This window comes from Enhydra lutris, unplaced genomic scaffold (assembly GCF_002288905.1).
Source record: "Enhydra lutris kenyoni isolate GAN:26980312 unplaced genomic scaffold, ASM228890v2 scaffoldscaffold15, whole genome shotgun sequence".
Classification (NCBI taxonomy): domain Eukaryota; kingdom Metazoa; phylum Chordata; class Mammalia; order Carnivora; family Mustelidae; genus Enhydra; species Enhydra lutris.
This window is the reverse complement of record NW_019154099.1, coordinates 13,418,824-13,435,354: the sequence shown is the minus strand read 5'-3', so window position 1 is coordinate 13,435,354 and position 16,531 is coordinate 13,418,824. Positions and strand designations below refer to the sequence as shown.

Below are 16,531 nucleotides of genomic sequence, written 5' to 3'. Positions count from 1 at the left end.
TGGCCCTACTTCCTACTTCTCCATTATTCCAGCTTCCACCAAACCATCCTTTCAGCAGAGCAACCCTTGCCATAGTTCTGGCATTCACAAGATGGTCCTAGCTTCTGAAATCTTGTAATACAACATTCCAGCTTTAGAGAAGATAGCAAGATTTGTTTGGGAGGTAGGAAAAGAATAAATGAAACAAGATGGGATTGGGAGGGAGACAAACCATAAGAGACTCTTAATCTCACAAAACAAACTGAGGGCTGCTGGAGGGAGAGGGGTAGGGAGAGGGTGGTGGGATTATGGACATTGGGGAAGGTATGTGCTATGGTGAGTGCTGTGGACTGTGTAAACCTGGCAATTCACAGACCTGTACCCCTGGGGCTAATAATACATTATATGTTTATAAAAAAATAAAAATAAATAAAAATAAAAAATAAAAAAAATAAGAGAAACAAGAAATGAAAACAAGAAATGTTTAAAAATATTTAAAATGAAGTTTACAAAGATCTTTTTTGGAAGATATACCAAAGCTCTCCAGATATATAAAGAACGAAATACTAAATTTGAGTGAGCAAACAAGCATATACATTCACAGAAAATCCACTAATAACCAGAAATTCTCATAGATGATACATTTTACTATTGTAACTTTCTTATTTTTTTAAAGATTTTAATTTATTTGTCAGACAGAGAGAGCATAAGCAGGGGAGCAGCAGGCAGAGGGAGAAGCAGGCTCCCTTTTGAGCAGGGAGTCTAACACAGGACTCAATCCCCCCACCCTGGGATCATAACCTGAGCTGAAGGCAGATGATTAACTGACTGAGCCCCCCCAGGCATCCCTTCTGTTACATATGAACTCTATTTTCATGAGAAGTTTCATGTCAACCAGTAAGAGCACCCCACTTATGTTTAAGAATTCTTAGTGATACAAAGAATCACAGTGTTTAATTGAACTTTACAAGCATTATAAACTCATATACATGTTTATATAAGTTTATCTGAAGGTTGGTTATTTTGAATGTTGGGTTATTATCAAGCTACTGAATCTCTTCCCTTTCCCTTGAAATTTCATCTTCAACAAGAGTAATGGTTTTAGTAATTCAGATGTTTTTGAAGTTGAGTTCCTAGAGGTAGTTTTATAAATGCTCACCTCTCCTCTTTGGTTTATCAATACCTCAGGTCTTTCATTAAACACTTGTATTTATCAAGATCCCAAGTTTTTAAAAACTTTTAGAACTATTAAATGAATGACAATTATTTTTTCATCATATTTTATTGAGGAATCATTTGTTATGCTTTAATTTTGGTATACTTAATTTGCTTCATTTCAATTTACTTTCTTTTTGTAAAAGTATATAATCCAAAAATCACTTGAATCAGTTAGGTGGATTAACTCAATGATAGTGTGTGTTTGTTGTTGCAGCTCTTTCTTGCAAGCGGTAACATCTCTCTATAATAAATGTCTTACAAATGGTATCTTCTATCTGTAAAAAAATATTAATAGAGTTTTAAAGGCTTCATCAAAATGTAAGTTTCTATTTGGGAAATTCATACCGACTCCCTTCTCCACAAAGTCTCTTTCTCCTTATCTTTACCTCATTCTTTCTTCTTTTATCTCTTCCTTTCTTCTTCTCTCTCATTTTTGTCTTTGTTTTTTTGTTTTTTGTTTTTTGTTTTTTGTTTTTTTTTTTTACTCTCAGTAATAGAATGGCTGCTCAAACTTGCCTGTCAAGTAAGGATATTTCTTTGTTATCCTAATGCATTTATTGTATCAAATTTTCAAAATATTCCATGTTTAATATGTATTAGTGTGAAATTTCTGCCATGTATTCCATGTTTCATGAATTAAATAAGGAAATAAATCAATAAAATTAATGAGGATGATCAAATTAGTTTGTTAGAAGTGAAGTTCCAGAGCTTACATTCCAAAAATAAGAACACTAACTTCGCTCATGCAAATCTGCTCATGAAAATGTTCTATGAAGTTCTTCACTTGAGAAACTAAGAGAAACTAATTGAGAAACTAGGAGAAACAAAATGCATATTTAATACCGATTATTTTTAAAAAATATTTTATTTATGTATTTGACAGACAGAGATTACAAGTAGGCAGAGAGGCAGGCAGAGAGAGAGGGGGAAGCAGGTTCCCTGCTGAGCAGAGAGCCCTATGCGGGGCTCGATCCCGGGACCCTGAGATCATGACCTGAGCTGACGGCAGAGGCTTAACCCACTGAGTCATCCAGGCGCCCCCCAATTATTATTAGTCAACAAACCCATCATAAAATTAATAGCATTATTTTTTAGTATTTTTCTGTTTTGGGAGATTCATGAAAGAAATTGCCAGTTTGAGGGTTGCCTGGGTGGCTCAGACATTAAGTGTCTGCCTTCAGCTCAAGTCATGATCCCAGGTTCCTAGGATTGTGTTCCACTTGGGCTCCCTGCTCAAGGTGGGGGATCTGCCTCTGCCCCTTCCCTTCCCCCATTCCTGCTTGCTCTCCTTCTGTCTCTCAAATAAATAAAATCTTAAAAAAAAATGCCAGTTTGAGAATAGTATTTTCTTCTAAGCATCTCTTTGTTACTTACTTACATGCCATACTAGTGATCTGAATGAAGATATTTTATGAAATAATTGGTCTTCTGTTAAAGGTAAGGTGATTGAGGATAAGAAATTTCCCATCCATATTGTTTATTTTTAAAACTTAATTATATCCACAATGATAGAATCTCTTTTGGACCTATAATACTTAGAGCATTTACATTTATTTACAGTTAAGATATTATAAACTTAACTAGGAACTGTGACTGCTCTAATTCTCAATAAAACACCTATGGTTCAGAGTGATAAAACTAGCAGAGGTCTTTTCATGCATTCACCAGTTGCTTCAAAATACCAAAAATAGTGTATCCATATATTATGTTACCCTTTTACTAGAAGATGGACTGGATGATTTAAAGAGTACTACATAAATAATTTCATAAAAGATTATAACAAAACTCATCAGACACTGCATTTTCAAATTCACTTATTCTCAGTACCTTGTAAATTATTTTCTATTTATAGTGAGCACATACTTTCTATGTGCGTGTGTATTTTAATTTTTAATAAAGGGCAGGGTTTCAAAAAATTGCATTTACTTTGAGTGGTTAATCAAGATCTGAAATCTTTAAAGATTTGATGTTTTATTTTTTTCTTCAGGCATTACACACAGATTATGCACACTTTCTTTGCCTTTCCATTAAGTACAGGAGCCTTACAAAACAAATTTTAAATGTTTTATTTTGTTTCATTAACAGGGCAGTGTTTAAAGAAAAAAGTGATTCCCACTCACTTTACTGCAATGAGTAATATGTAAGTCATTAAGATATTTACTTAAGCAGAATTTATTCTATGTTCATGTATCATTTATATTTCAAAACTTTCTTACATGAAACAGTGATGTGGGTAAATATTGTCATAATTTTATTATCTTACCAAGTAAGTAAAGTTTTGTTGGATTGTGGAAGTTTAGAGGCCTGATAATTTTCTTTCTCATCTTTGAATATCAGCCACATTAGTGATTTGATTTTTCCCATTGCTCAATGTCTATTAAGTACATTTAAGAGATGCAAGAATGAACAACTTAAGATAATGCTATTAGATAAACTTGGTATCCAACATAGTTTTTAGATGTGAAATGTTTTGGGTGTCACCACTTTTGGAGAGTTTTCCCAGGCTGATAAACTAGTTAAAGAAGACACTTTAATAATGAAAATTTTACATCTGTTTTAAGTTCTACTTCTGAGCAAAAATATTAAAGGAAAGTTCAATTTTGAACTTTCAATTTCAATTTCTTCAATTGTTTTTGAAAAAACAAAGAGGATGGTAAGGGAGTTCACCTATTTATAACTTTCTTTTTAGTTTTAATATGACTTAGGTTAAAGAAAAGTCAGATAATTTCTTATCCTTTCAAATTATCAAAATATTTTTATATGAGTTTTTATTATGTAGACTTTTTATCAGAACAACTTTAGATTTAAAGTTGACAAGATTATACAAAGAGTTCCCAAATATCCACACCCAGTTATCTATATTATTTACAAGTTATAGGACTGTGGTACATGTGTCACAGTTAATGAACTAATATTGGTTTATTATTATTAACTAAAGTCCATATATTATAGTTTTTGCCAATGTCCTTTTTGTGTTCCAGGATTGCATTGAGGATAATTACATTACATTTATGTATCATGTCTCCTTGGCTATGGCAGTCTTTCAGACTTTGTTTGCTTTGATGACATTTACAGTTTTAAGGAGCATTGGACAAATATTTTGTAGAATGTCTTTCCAATTAGGACTCCCTAATTTTTTTTTTTCAGGATTGCATTAGATTGGGGTTATTGATTTTGTGGAGAAAGACAACAGACTTAAGCTGTCAATCTCATCACATGATATCAAAGGCCTATACTATCCATAGGATTTACCACCATTGATGTTCAGCACCTAGCTGACAATGTTTGTCAGTTTTCTCCACTGTAAAGTCATTCTTCTCAACCTCCACCCCTACTGTCTATACAGTGTTCTTTGAACTGGAATTGCTGTGAATAGTCTGTACTTAAGAGAGTGAGGAATTATGATTCTATTCCTTAAGGGCCAAGTCTCTACATAAATTATTTAAAATAATTTGTCATCTCATGATTATTAATTTATCCAGCCACTTATTTATATCAGTATAGAGTAATGGATATTTATCTTAAATTTAATTACAAGACCACATTATTTTATTTACTTTATTGCCCAAATTTTTATAGATTTGACCATGAAAAACTCTCAGTTGGCTCCTGTACTCTTTTGACAATCCCATCAATGTGTTGGGGTTTGGGGTTTTGTTTTTGTCTTTTATAGCATTTCAAGATGTTCCAGCTTATCTTGTATGTTGTACATACCCTGTCCTAGACCCAGAATCAGCAATTTCTCTAAGCAGAGAATTACCGAATTACAAAGAATTACTAAAATTTCCTGTACTCTTATAGGAAAATGGCAGTTGAACCAAGATTCCAGGTCTAGTTGTGTTCTTGCTATCAGGGTATCATTTCTTTTAGTCTCGCTCATTTGACAGAGCAAGGAAATATGTGTGTGTGTGTATTATCATGTGTATATATATATTTTTTCTCCCAGTCAGTGACTAGTCCTTTCATTGTTTTAGGAGGTTTACAGCAGAGCAAAAATTTCAATTTCAATAAATTCTCAAGTTAATTTTCTCTTTCATAAATTGTAACATTGGTTTCATATCTAAAACACATCACCAAATCAAAAGTCACATAGATTTTTTTGCCTAGGTTTTTTCTTGGAGTTTTATAGTATTGTTTTATATTTCATATTACAATGTATTTGGTTTATTTTTTGTGAAAGGTGTGAGATCTTTCATGTGTCTCCAGATAAGATTTTTGGCTTGTGAGGTCTAATTTTTTTTAGCATCATTTGTTGAAAAAAACTGTCATTTCTCCATTGTATTTCCTTTACTCCTTTGTCAAAGATCAGTTTACTACATTGGCATGATTCCATTTATAAGCTACTATCTGTTCCATTTATTGATGTGTCCATTCTTTCCCTAATATCATGATATCTTGATTACAATGATTTAAATTAAGTCTAGAAATAGGGTAGCATCAGTTCTCAAATGTTCCATCACTTCAGTATTTTGTTAGTTATTTGGGAGGTCCTGTTTTTCCATACAAATTTTAGAATTAGTTTGTGTATCTATAATACAGCTTGCTTGGATTTTCACTGGGATTATTTTAGATCTATAAATCAATTTAGTAATGATTGCCATCTTTAAAACATTGAGTCCTTCTATCTATGAACATGGAATGACTCTTCATGTGTTTAGATTCTTTTTCATATATTTATCAGTGTAAATTTTTTTTTTCTCCACAGAAATCCTGCACATATTTTGTTAGATATATATGTAACTACTTTTTGGTATTATTGTAATAGATATACCATACTAATGCCAATCAAAAGATGCTGGAGTAACTTCATTAATTTCAGACAGAACAGACTTCAAAATAAAGAAAACTATCGTGTGTAAAGAGAAATACTACAAAGTAGTAAAGGGATCAATTCTTCATGAGGACATGTTGTTCACCCTGTATTTTTTTATTGAAGGCTGGCTTTTCATCTGAAACTGATGCAGGCAGGCTGGGTCTGAGGATCCAAAGGGGGACCAACAGGACCAACCAAGAGGGTCCTTGGCTTCATGCAAGATGGGAATCAAACATGAGCCAGCAGGAAGTGAGAGTAGAGTTTATTGAAGATACAGAAAGAGCAAATACAAATGGAGCATCTGAGAGACTCAGAAAGGAAAGGAGCATGAGTTCATCCTTGCTTGGGGTCAGAGGGTTTTTATTGAGGATCATGGTCTGCGGTACATGTCCCCTTACATATCCAGGAACTGGTCAGAACAAAGATAAGAGTCCAGGTGATATTCCTCACTGCCAGGGGTCTTGGCCTCAAGTTATCTAGCTCTGTTGATCTGGACTATACATATGAGAGCTACATCTGATCATTCTTACCTTGTCCTTCCTTAGATATAATCTATTCTATAGAAATCATTACCTCCTTGTCTCTTACAAAGAGAACACAGATTATTTGCATTCTGAGGCATGTGTAATGTGGGATGGGAGTGCAGGTCCTAGCAAGAGTAGAAGCAGGAAAAGGAACAAAAAATAGGTTTTTATGGGGTACTTCTGTCTTTTATGGGCTTTCCTGTCTCAGAACTATCACAAACAGCATTCTGGACAGCAACATGGCATATGAAGAATTACTAAAAAATTGCTAATTATAAGAATTGAATTAGATTATTATTTGTATATATAATATATAATGTACAATATTAATAATATTTATATATATTCATATATATAATTATATATATATATATATATATATATATATATATATATATGCTATTAAATAATATTGTGTGAATCTAACTTACTTGAAAGATCTTTAGTTCAATGAACAGGAAACCCAGAATAGAATCTTTGCATAAAATCACTTGCTTTTGTTAGGAGTTGGTTGTACAGGTAGATAGTCAGGGCCAGGGTCCCCAGCAAGAAAATACGGAGTCAGGACAGCTGAGATAAAACAGCACTAACATCCTCCTTTACAACTTAGACAGGATCACACTAGCATTCTGTTTTGCAGCCTTTGCAGAAATGACCTCTACAAAATGTCCTAAAATAAGACAGTTAACCACAAGGTATTTGTCACTATCATGGGCACGGGGCAGTTAAGGCATAAGCACCCAGATGTCAGCAAAAAAGAACATCAGCATGTAGACATTAACCTAATAGGTAGACAGATACATGACCGAAGTCCTGAATGGCACCACTCTGCACATCCTGATGGCTTAAGATAGTTCCACAAAAGAGCTCATAAAAACCTCTAAACTTAGAAACCCCAAGGGCAACCCTGTTGGATCCCCTCCCTCTTTGGGAGGTTCGTACTCTTGCTCATTGAACTTTGCTTTGCTACCCACCACTCTTCCCTTCTTCTGGTCTAACTATTCCTTCTTCAAAGCAGCATGACCAAGAATCATGGCATTAAAGGCAGAGAAATCCTGCAACACTTTAAGTGCTATACATAGAACCATAGACATAGTAATTTTAGAAGTGTGTGTTGTACAGTATCAATTCAATTGTGGCTTAAAAATGTTTTTAAGATTTTTATATTTTTATATTAATCTATAGTATTAATTTTTGTGACAAGTCAATGAGATAATAAGAATAATAAGCACAGTACCTAATACTACAAGATGAAAAAATTGATTTGAAAGGCACAATAAAAGAATAGGAAAATGAATAAATTATGTTGCTTGCAAATATCAGTCATTCTGCTGTTAGCTATTTGGATCACTGTTTATGAAGGATTTTATGGATATGACCAGACTCGTTTAAGAATACACCTAGCGGTTACTATTCTTTTTCTCCACTATTCTTAGATATAGGGAATGCTATCAGAATGGCGATAAAATATTAAATAAGTAGAAAACTATAGTGACAGGATTTTTAAGGATAGATTGCTTTCAAATAAGAAAGATGAGAACTCCTCAAACTCAACACACACAAAACAGATAATCATATCAAAAAATGGGCAGAAGATATGAACAGACACTTCTCCAACGAAGACATACAAATGGCTATCAGACACATGAAAAAATGTTCATCATCACTAGCCATCAGGGAGATTCAAATTAAAACCACATTGACATATCACCTTACACTAGTTAAAATGGCCAAAATTAGCAAGACAGGAAACAACATGTGTTGGAGGGGATATGGAGAAAGGGGAACCCTCTTACACTGTTGGTGGGAATGCAAGTTGGTGCAGCCTCTTTGGAGAACAATGTGTAGATTCCTCAAGAAATTAAAAAGAGAACTTCCCTATGACCCTGCAATTGCACTACTGGGTATTTACCCCAAAGATACAGATGTAGTGAAAAGAAGGGCCATCTGTACCCCAATGTTTATAGCAGCAATGGCCACGGTTGCCAAACTGTGGAAAGAACCAAGATGCCCTTCAACGGACGAATAAATCTTAATAGCCAAGTTGACCACCACAATACAGTTACAGTGAAAGAGTAAAGAGAGCGTTTTATTAAAAAACCACCACAACAACTTTGGAACACAAATGTGGTTATGAAAATACATTAGCGATGGTAGTACCCAAAATTATCTCCTAGAATTATAACTAAATTGAGCTGTGGTAACATTTGTGATCCCAAATGAACATATAAACATTCTACAATTTTCTACTATGTCTGTTGTATATTTCACAATGTAAATTTTAGAAATGTGAGGGAAACCTAAGTTTGGAAACTAGCAAGTACACACTGACCAACTCTATCTGAAAGAAAACAAAACACATTGTTCTGAAATTGAGTTACTATCTTGCATTTCCTCAGAGCAATGTGAAGGGTTTGGATTGTTTCCTACATACCCAATACAGAATAATGCATTTAAAGCAAAAAAGGGATGCACACAATAAAGGCTCCTTTGCCCCCCACACAAAGAGTACAGAGAGTCCTTTGTAAGAGATTCAGGTCATAATGAAAGCATGAAGAGCCCTACAAAATGTAGCTCAAATTGAGCTCTTTGCTTTCTTATAAATGAATCTGGAAAACTTCCCAGGTTATTACTGCTTTTATAAAGGCAATATCTCTTTGAATGGTATGCCGGAAAATGGAGTGAAAATGAAAGAGCTTAGTCTTATCATCAATGCAGAGACTGTGGACCTTGATTTTTTTTCTAGTGTTTCTTAAGTATTTTCAAGATTGTTTGCACCTTTGTTGATCCACCTGCAAAACTTGATATCTTACTCAAGACACATACTTAAAGGACTCATTATTCCAAATAGACCAGTAAAAGGAGAGAACTTTATACTTCTTATTCAAATCTAAAAATAACAGAATAGGTTATACAAAAAGAGTTAAATAAGTCTTTAAAACATCATATTTTATAAAACAAAGGAAAATTATCATTGGCTTTTAACCCTAAATTTGATTTAATCTTTTCCCTTTATTTGGCTTTAGTAAGAAAATGATCATCTGCTAATTTGTTTTTATAATTCATATCTCCTACAGAAATTTTAATTTATGCATAAGACATAAGCAAAGAAATTTAGAAACAAGCAAATTTGTTTGGTGTTTTAAGTTTGGAGGTCATGCATTAAAATAAATCCCTAAAACCTTAGTAACATTCTTTGCTTTAATTTTTTACTTTTGGCTAGGTTATACTATAAATATTTTTGGATGATTCCCATTACATATATAGGCCAACAGTTACAGTTTTCAAAAAAAAGATTTTCTGAAATTCAGCCTCGTAAGATTCCTGAATGAGAAAAATTATTTACTTTGCCAAAAGCATTAGGCTGGTTTTTGTTCGTTAGTTTGTTTTTGCTTAAAAAAAAAAAAATGGTTATCTTTATCTGAACTTCCTTCTGTTATAAGCATTAAAGGAAGTCATCTCCCTCCTGAAGTGATTCAGACACCTGAAAATGAAATGTAGTTATTGTGTTCTACTAAGTGAGACACTAGAATTACACTGGCTCCAGGCAAGTTGGAGAATAGGAGGTTTGCCTTAAGGATACATACTAATTTAGGCTTGCCTCCTGTGGCCAGTGGTTCACTTCCTCCTGACAGAAAATCTATGTAAAGCTCCCAGGAATACAAACTCTTTGGATTAAGTTTAGAATCCAGACTTTTCATTGAAGACTGGAGATGTGATTAAACAAAAACTAAAAGGTACATAAGATACATGGGAAAGGAAAGCATTAGAACCATGACACATAATGATTCATTTGCTCTTTAAGTAAATTGTTTAGCATGTATCTGTAATAAAATGATCTTATAAGAAATATTATCTTAGTTCCCGATGTTCAAATTTATTTTTTATTTTTTTTTTAATTGGGGTCTTGGGTCGCTCAGTCAGTTAAACGTCTACCCTCAGCTCAGGTGATGATCCTGGGGTCCTGGGAGAAAGTCCTGCATAGGGATCCCTGCTCAGTGGGGAGTTTGCTTCTCCCTCTCCCTTTGTCTCTGCTCATGCTCTCTCTGTCTTGCTCTTTCTCTGTCTCTCAAGTGAATAAATAAAATCTCTAATATTTTTTAAATTTAAATGCCCTTTTCTATGATTTCCAGAAAGTCATGTCACTGAAATTTACTAGTCTTTCAAACTTCGGAAGAAAGCATTCATTGTTCCCAGTGAAACATCTAGGAAAATATATTAAGTGAGAATATATGATGTTACACCCATGCAATGAAATGTTAAAGACATATACTTGAACTGATCATCCACAGAAAAATATAATGCAGTCCTTAAAGTGTATACATTTGATTAAAAAATTTAAAAAAATGTTAGAAATTAGGGAAATAAATACCAAATACCTATTTCTAGTTAGAATCTTTTACAAAATCCCAGTGTTTAATCTTGCTCATTTTGTTGATCACATTTTGATAGATGTAATAAATGTATGCATGTTGAACCTTTACTAATTTATTCTGTTCTAAAATTGTCCTATTTGGAAGAGTGATGTTCTAAGTAATGGTATCATTGTATCAGCTAATAGTGATAAATCAAAACTTTGACATTATTCCCAGAAATTCTATTTTAGTGTTAATTCTTCCAGTAACTATGAAAATAATATTCATATTTTTATTGGAATAAGATACTTTGTAAACACTCTAATGTTTAAGACAACAAAACAGGAAATAAAAAATGAGTATTTTTTAAAAATCAAACCAATCATTCATTATTTTTTAGTAAACACAATACAACTAAAAGAAGGAAAATAAGCATACTGATATAAAAGAAAACCTGTATTTTATAATGCAATTTTAAGCATTATATTATTGGTATAGTAGATAGTTTCACAGAAGTAGTAGAACTATAGTATGGGAATTCCATTTTTGGATGTATATAATACCAAGTTAAGAAAGATAGCTTGGAAGAACAAAACAATAAGTAAATGAAGGTAAAGAAATACAGTACATTAAAAATTATATCAGCACATGGGAAAAGTCCCAAAGGAAGCTCAAATGCTATCAGCTGGAAAACAATTTATAGTCTATCAATATGTAAGTAAGAATGTTTCAATCTTACATCTTTGCAAGCTGTGGAAAACAAGAGTACACTTATGGAACAAAAATTAATCACATTGCTATTTAGCTATTATTTTTGTCCGTAATAGGATTCTATGATGTATTATAAATGGCCTGAGGATTAGGTTTGATTTAGATGTTTTCAGATTTCATTTGTATTGTTTTCTTCTACAAACCAAAAATCACCATTTCATTATTTGACCTTTTCTAATTTTCTCCTGAATACTTTTGTTTTAAATTTTCTCAAAATAAATCTAAACCTACTTCCTTCAATTGATTATCTGTTACTATATACTAACCTTAGGTGTTCAAAACAGCTTCCAATCTATTCTTTTACCCCATAAAATCTCCTCACGCCTGAAGACAACATTTTATAGTAATAACATTGTACTGTGCACTAACCCCCTTAAAATAAAAAAAGGTTAGTTAAAATATACTAACAAAGCCAATAAGCATATTTTTTACTCCATTAGTGATTACATATATCTCATAACATTATAATAATATATCATCTGTATTGGTAAGAAAAAACACACATACAACTTCAGATATAATGTTAGGGAAAAAGTTTTTCTCATGGAAACACTTGGAAATGCTGTATAAAACTGAGTACTTTTCAATGCATACTGAATCTTAAGAAACAAGTAAAAATACTAATGAAATACTAATGAACACCAAATGAAGAAGGAACTCAAAATCATAAGATTTTGCAGCCACATTAACCTATATACTCCATTTTAAAACAGGCCCAGGATGCATAGTAAAAGGCAAAAAAATCACTGTAAAAGCAATTCAGATCTAATGTATAGACATAGAAATGTAGAGTAGATGAGTAAGATACATAAAAGGAAACTTGTAAATTGTTAGAAAGATCTAAAGAATGTACAAATAATATTATACAGAAAGAAAAAAAAAACAAACAAACATGGCAATGTGAAAGATAGATTGCACATCAAAAATAAGTATCTTGAAGAAAGGCTTGAGATAATGAGAAAGATGCTACAATTAAGCAGAAATTGGCCAGGAACTCTCTAGAAATGTCAGAAGATGCAGTTGTTTGAATGAATAAATTCAACAAGTTCAGGATGGAATAAATAAAAATAACTAGACATTTTGTAAAGATTCTGCACGTAATGTCAAAAGATCTCAAAAATAACCACAGAGAAAAGACAGAGTATCTTTAAGTGTTAAACTGCAATTGATATCAACCTTCTCAACAGAAAAACACAAGTCCAAAGAAAAAAGAATGGGGGAATATAACCACTGAACTAAGAAATATTTACCAACATAATTAACCAACATAATTATTAATAACCAATGACAGATACTTAAGTGAAAGAACTACTATAAGTATAGGATATCCTCCAGGAGTAAAATAATATAGTCTGGAAAAAAAGTAGTGAAATATTAAGAACAGTTCGGAGCCACTAAGCTGGTGAACATAGGTGCATGCCTAAGTAAACATCCATTAAAAAATAATATCTGCTTCTCTAGTTTTAACAATTCTAAAGTTGTGTTATTCAGCATTAGTGTATTGTATTGAATAATTTTTTTATTTAGTTAAATCAAGTGCAGCTCTAAGTATTGATAGAGTTATCTATAAAGAACACTGAACATTAAAAAATGATATGGGAATGACTAATCACAAGAGAAGCAAAGGAATAAAAATAACTTTGTAAATCCAATAAAAAAGGATTTGGGGTCCAAAAGAAATATGGTAAAAAAAAAAAAAAAAGAATAGAAAGAAATGTGGTAAGTAGAAAGTACCAAAAGTTGAAAAAAATACATCACAATATACTAGTTATTGAAATAAATGATAAGAGATTTAAGTCACAAGATTAAAAACAAAAATGTTAAATGTTTAAAAAATAAAAGTAGAGAGGCACCTGGGTGGCTCAGTCATTAAGGGTCTGCCTTCGGCTCAAGTCATGATCCTAGGGTCCTGGGATCAAACCCTGTGTTGGCCTCCCTACCCAGCGGGAAACCTGCTTCTCCCTCTCCCACTCCCCCTATTTGTGCTCCCTCTCTTGCTGTCTTGCTCTCTGTCAAATAAATAAATAAATAAATAAATCTTAAAAAAATAAAATAGAGTCTTTAAGAGAAATTCATAAATATAATATTCATAGAGACTGAAAATATTGGAAGAAGAGAAATGTATACCTAGAAAATTTAGGTCAAAATGAAGTTTGTGAAAAAAAAATGAAGTTTGTGTAACTTTAATATATAACATTATAAAATAATACTGGCTTTAAACAAAGATATTATAAGTAAATAAATATATTTAATAATGATAAAAAATTCTTATAAATATATGGTCATCAATTGGAAAAAAATCATGTCCAAAATCACTAATAGTATTTTTATTCTCATTCTAAATGTAATTGATACTGTGGTATCAAACAAACAAAAATAATAAGTATACAAACATTTGACAAATTGAAAAATTCTAGCTCAACTGTATATATATATATACATATATATGTAAACATAGTGACAAAAAAAATTTTAAAAACTGAAAAATATTAAATTCAAAAAAGAAAGACAAAACTAATTTGAAGTTTAAAGTTATACAATGGGAATTAGATAATTCTTACATAAAAATAATAATAAAATTACTAAATATCAAAACTTGTGTGGAAGAGCTAAGAAAATAATAATTAGTGTGGATATTCTAGAGATCATTTCAAACAAGGGGAAATAAAAAATTAAAAATAAACAACTTGAGCACAAAATTCAAGAAGATAAAATAAATTATTGTAAACCCAAAGAAGGACATACACAGTATAAGAAAAGAAGTAGAAGGAAACAAAACAAAAATACATTAAATGAAGCAAAAAAAACCACCTTTTTAGAACAGACTGATCTGATAGAAACTAAACTCACCATTTAAGAGAAAAAAACAGGGGATGCCTGGGTGGCTCAGTCAGTTAAGCATCTACCCTCAGCTCAGGTCATACCAGGACCCTGGGATCAAGCCCCTCATCAGGCTCCCTGCTCAGCCAGCCTGAAATCTGCTTCTCCCTTTCCTTCTGCCCCTCTCCCCTGCTTGTGCTCTCTCTCTCTCAAGTAAATAAAATCTTTAAAAAATAATAGTAATAAGAGAAAAAAACAGTGTCCCAATAAATATAAGAGGGGAAAATGACATATAGATATAGTGAACAATAGGGAAAAAAGATACTGTAGAAAAAATGAATACTTTCCCATGATGGCTTTAAATATGGGCACTTCTCTAGGAAAATGTGACTTAACAATACTGATAATATAGTTTATTGAAATCTGAACACACTTAAAAACTTTCATTGTGAGCAGTTAAAATCTATCCACCTTCCAAAAAAAAAAAAAAAACCAAAAAAATGAACTACTTTTAAGTATTTTTAAAGAGGTTAATGCTCAGTTTCAAGAGAAGGCAATTTTATTTCTGATAATAGTTTTAAAAATTATAAGGAATCAGAAAAAATGTTCAAAATCACATTTTGATAACATTTTATTCAATAGAGTAAATAAAAATTAAAATATTAAAAAGTTCTTAGTGTGAAAAATCAAGAAGAATTTGGGCTTATTTCAGAAATACAAAAATTATTAACTTTAGAATAATTATTGATGTAGTCATTAATGTAATAGATTTAGAAAGCAGAGGCCATGAAACATCTCAATGTACAAAAAGCATTTCATAATATTCTACATCAATTTATTATACTTTTCATACAACTAATAGTATTGTAGTAAATCTCCAAAAAGACCTATAATAGTAATGGTAAATTCTAAAAATTTTCTTTTTAAAATAAAACCCCTAAATATTGTCATGATTTATTCAACTGGACTAGATTCCTTCACTAGCAGCATATTTGGGGAAAAAAAAATTTTAAACTGAGTTACATGGAATAATCAAAATTGATATTATTTGCAAATTTGTTATCATGTACCTTGACTATCAAGATAAATCTAGAATTCAGGATTAGGAATTATAAGAGAATTCAGTGGGGCTTCTAAGTAAACTATAAGTGAATGCAATTTTTTTTTTTTTTTTACAGTTTTGAGGTCTTTTATTTTCTTTATATTTATCATGCCATGAATTCATAGGGAATGGGTTCCAGCAGTTTGGGCTCCTTTCCATTGGTTCTCACGAAATGTGCTTCTCTGGGTGGAGCAGGCTGACGCTTCAGTTGTACCCAAGTACCTTTCTCTTTGGCTTCCTTCTTTTTCTGATCATTTTCCTTTACACGCTTCAGGAAGCTATCTCGGCTCTTTGAATGTTTAATATGCTCAATGCGGACATTAATTCTCTTGGCAAGAATCTTGCCCTTAACTTGTTTGTTTACAACAATACCAACAGCATGCTGAGTAACACTGTAGACTCTTCCAATTTTGCCATGGTAACATTTGTGGGGCATTCCGTTTTGAACAGTGCCCATTCCCTTGATGTCCACAATATCACCTTTCTTGTAGATTCGCATGTATGTGGCCAAAGGAACAACTCCATGTTTTCTAAAAGGCCTAGAGAACATGTACCGGGTACCTCTCCTCTTTCCCTTTGTGTTGGTCATTTTGGCAAATTACTGGAAGATGGTGGTTCCGGCCCGTGAATGCAATTTTATGTCAGTTCTATACAAAAACAAATAATCAAAAATTGAAATTTTATGTAATCCTATTCACAATAGCAAGTAACAGTATACATTGAAGAAATACAGACTGTTCTACAGTTATAAGAAGAAATACTTTAAGGTTGGCAGCTTCCTTCACACATATTTAGAATAACAATGTAATTCTTTAAAAAGACCAAACAGGTTACTTGGCAAACTATTCCTCAAATCCACTTGAGTAAATTTACCAAGGAATCCAAGATTATTTTGAAGAATAAAAGCAATAAATGCACACGTGGACAATGACATATTATAATTATGTAC

The 16,531-nt window shown here is 32.2% G+C and overlaps 1 pseudogene across 1 annotated transcript; it reads right to left on the bottom strand.

Annotated features, from left to right (window-relative positions):
* Nucleotides 1-15,638: 15,638 nt before the first annotated feature.
* Nucleotides 15,639-16,205, bottom strand: LOC111146986 (annotated as a pseudogene). Its single transcript, XR_002640577.1, has one exon. The product of XR_002640577.1 is annotated as a 60S ribosomal protein L21 pseudogene (transcript).
* Between the last annotated feature and the right edge of the window lie 326 nt (nt 16,206-16,531).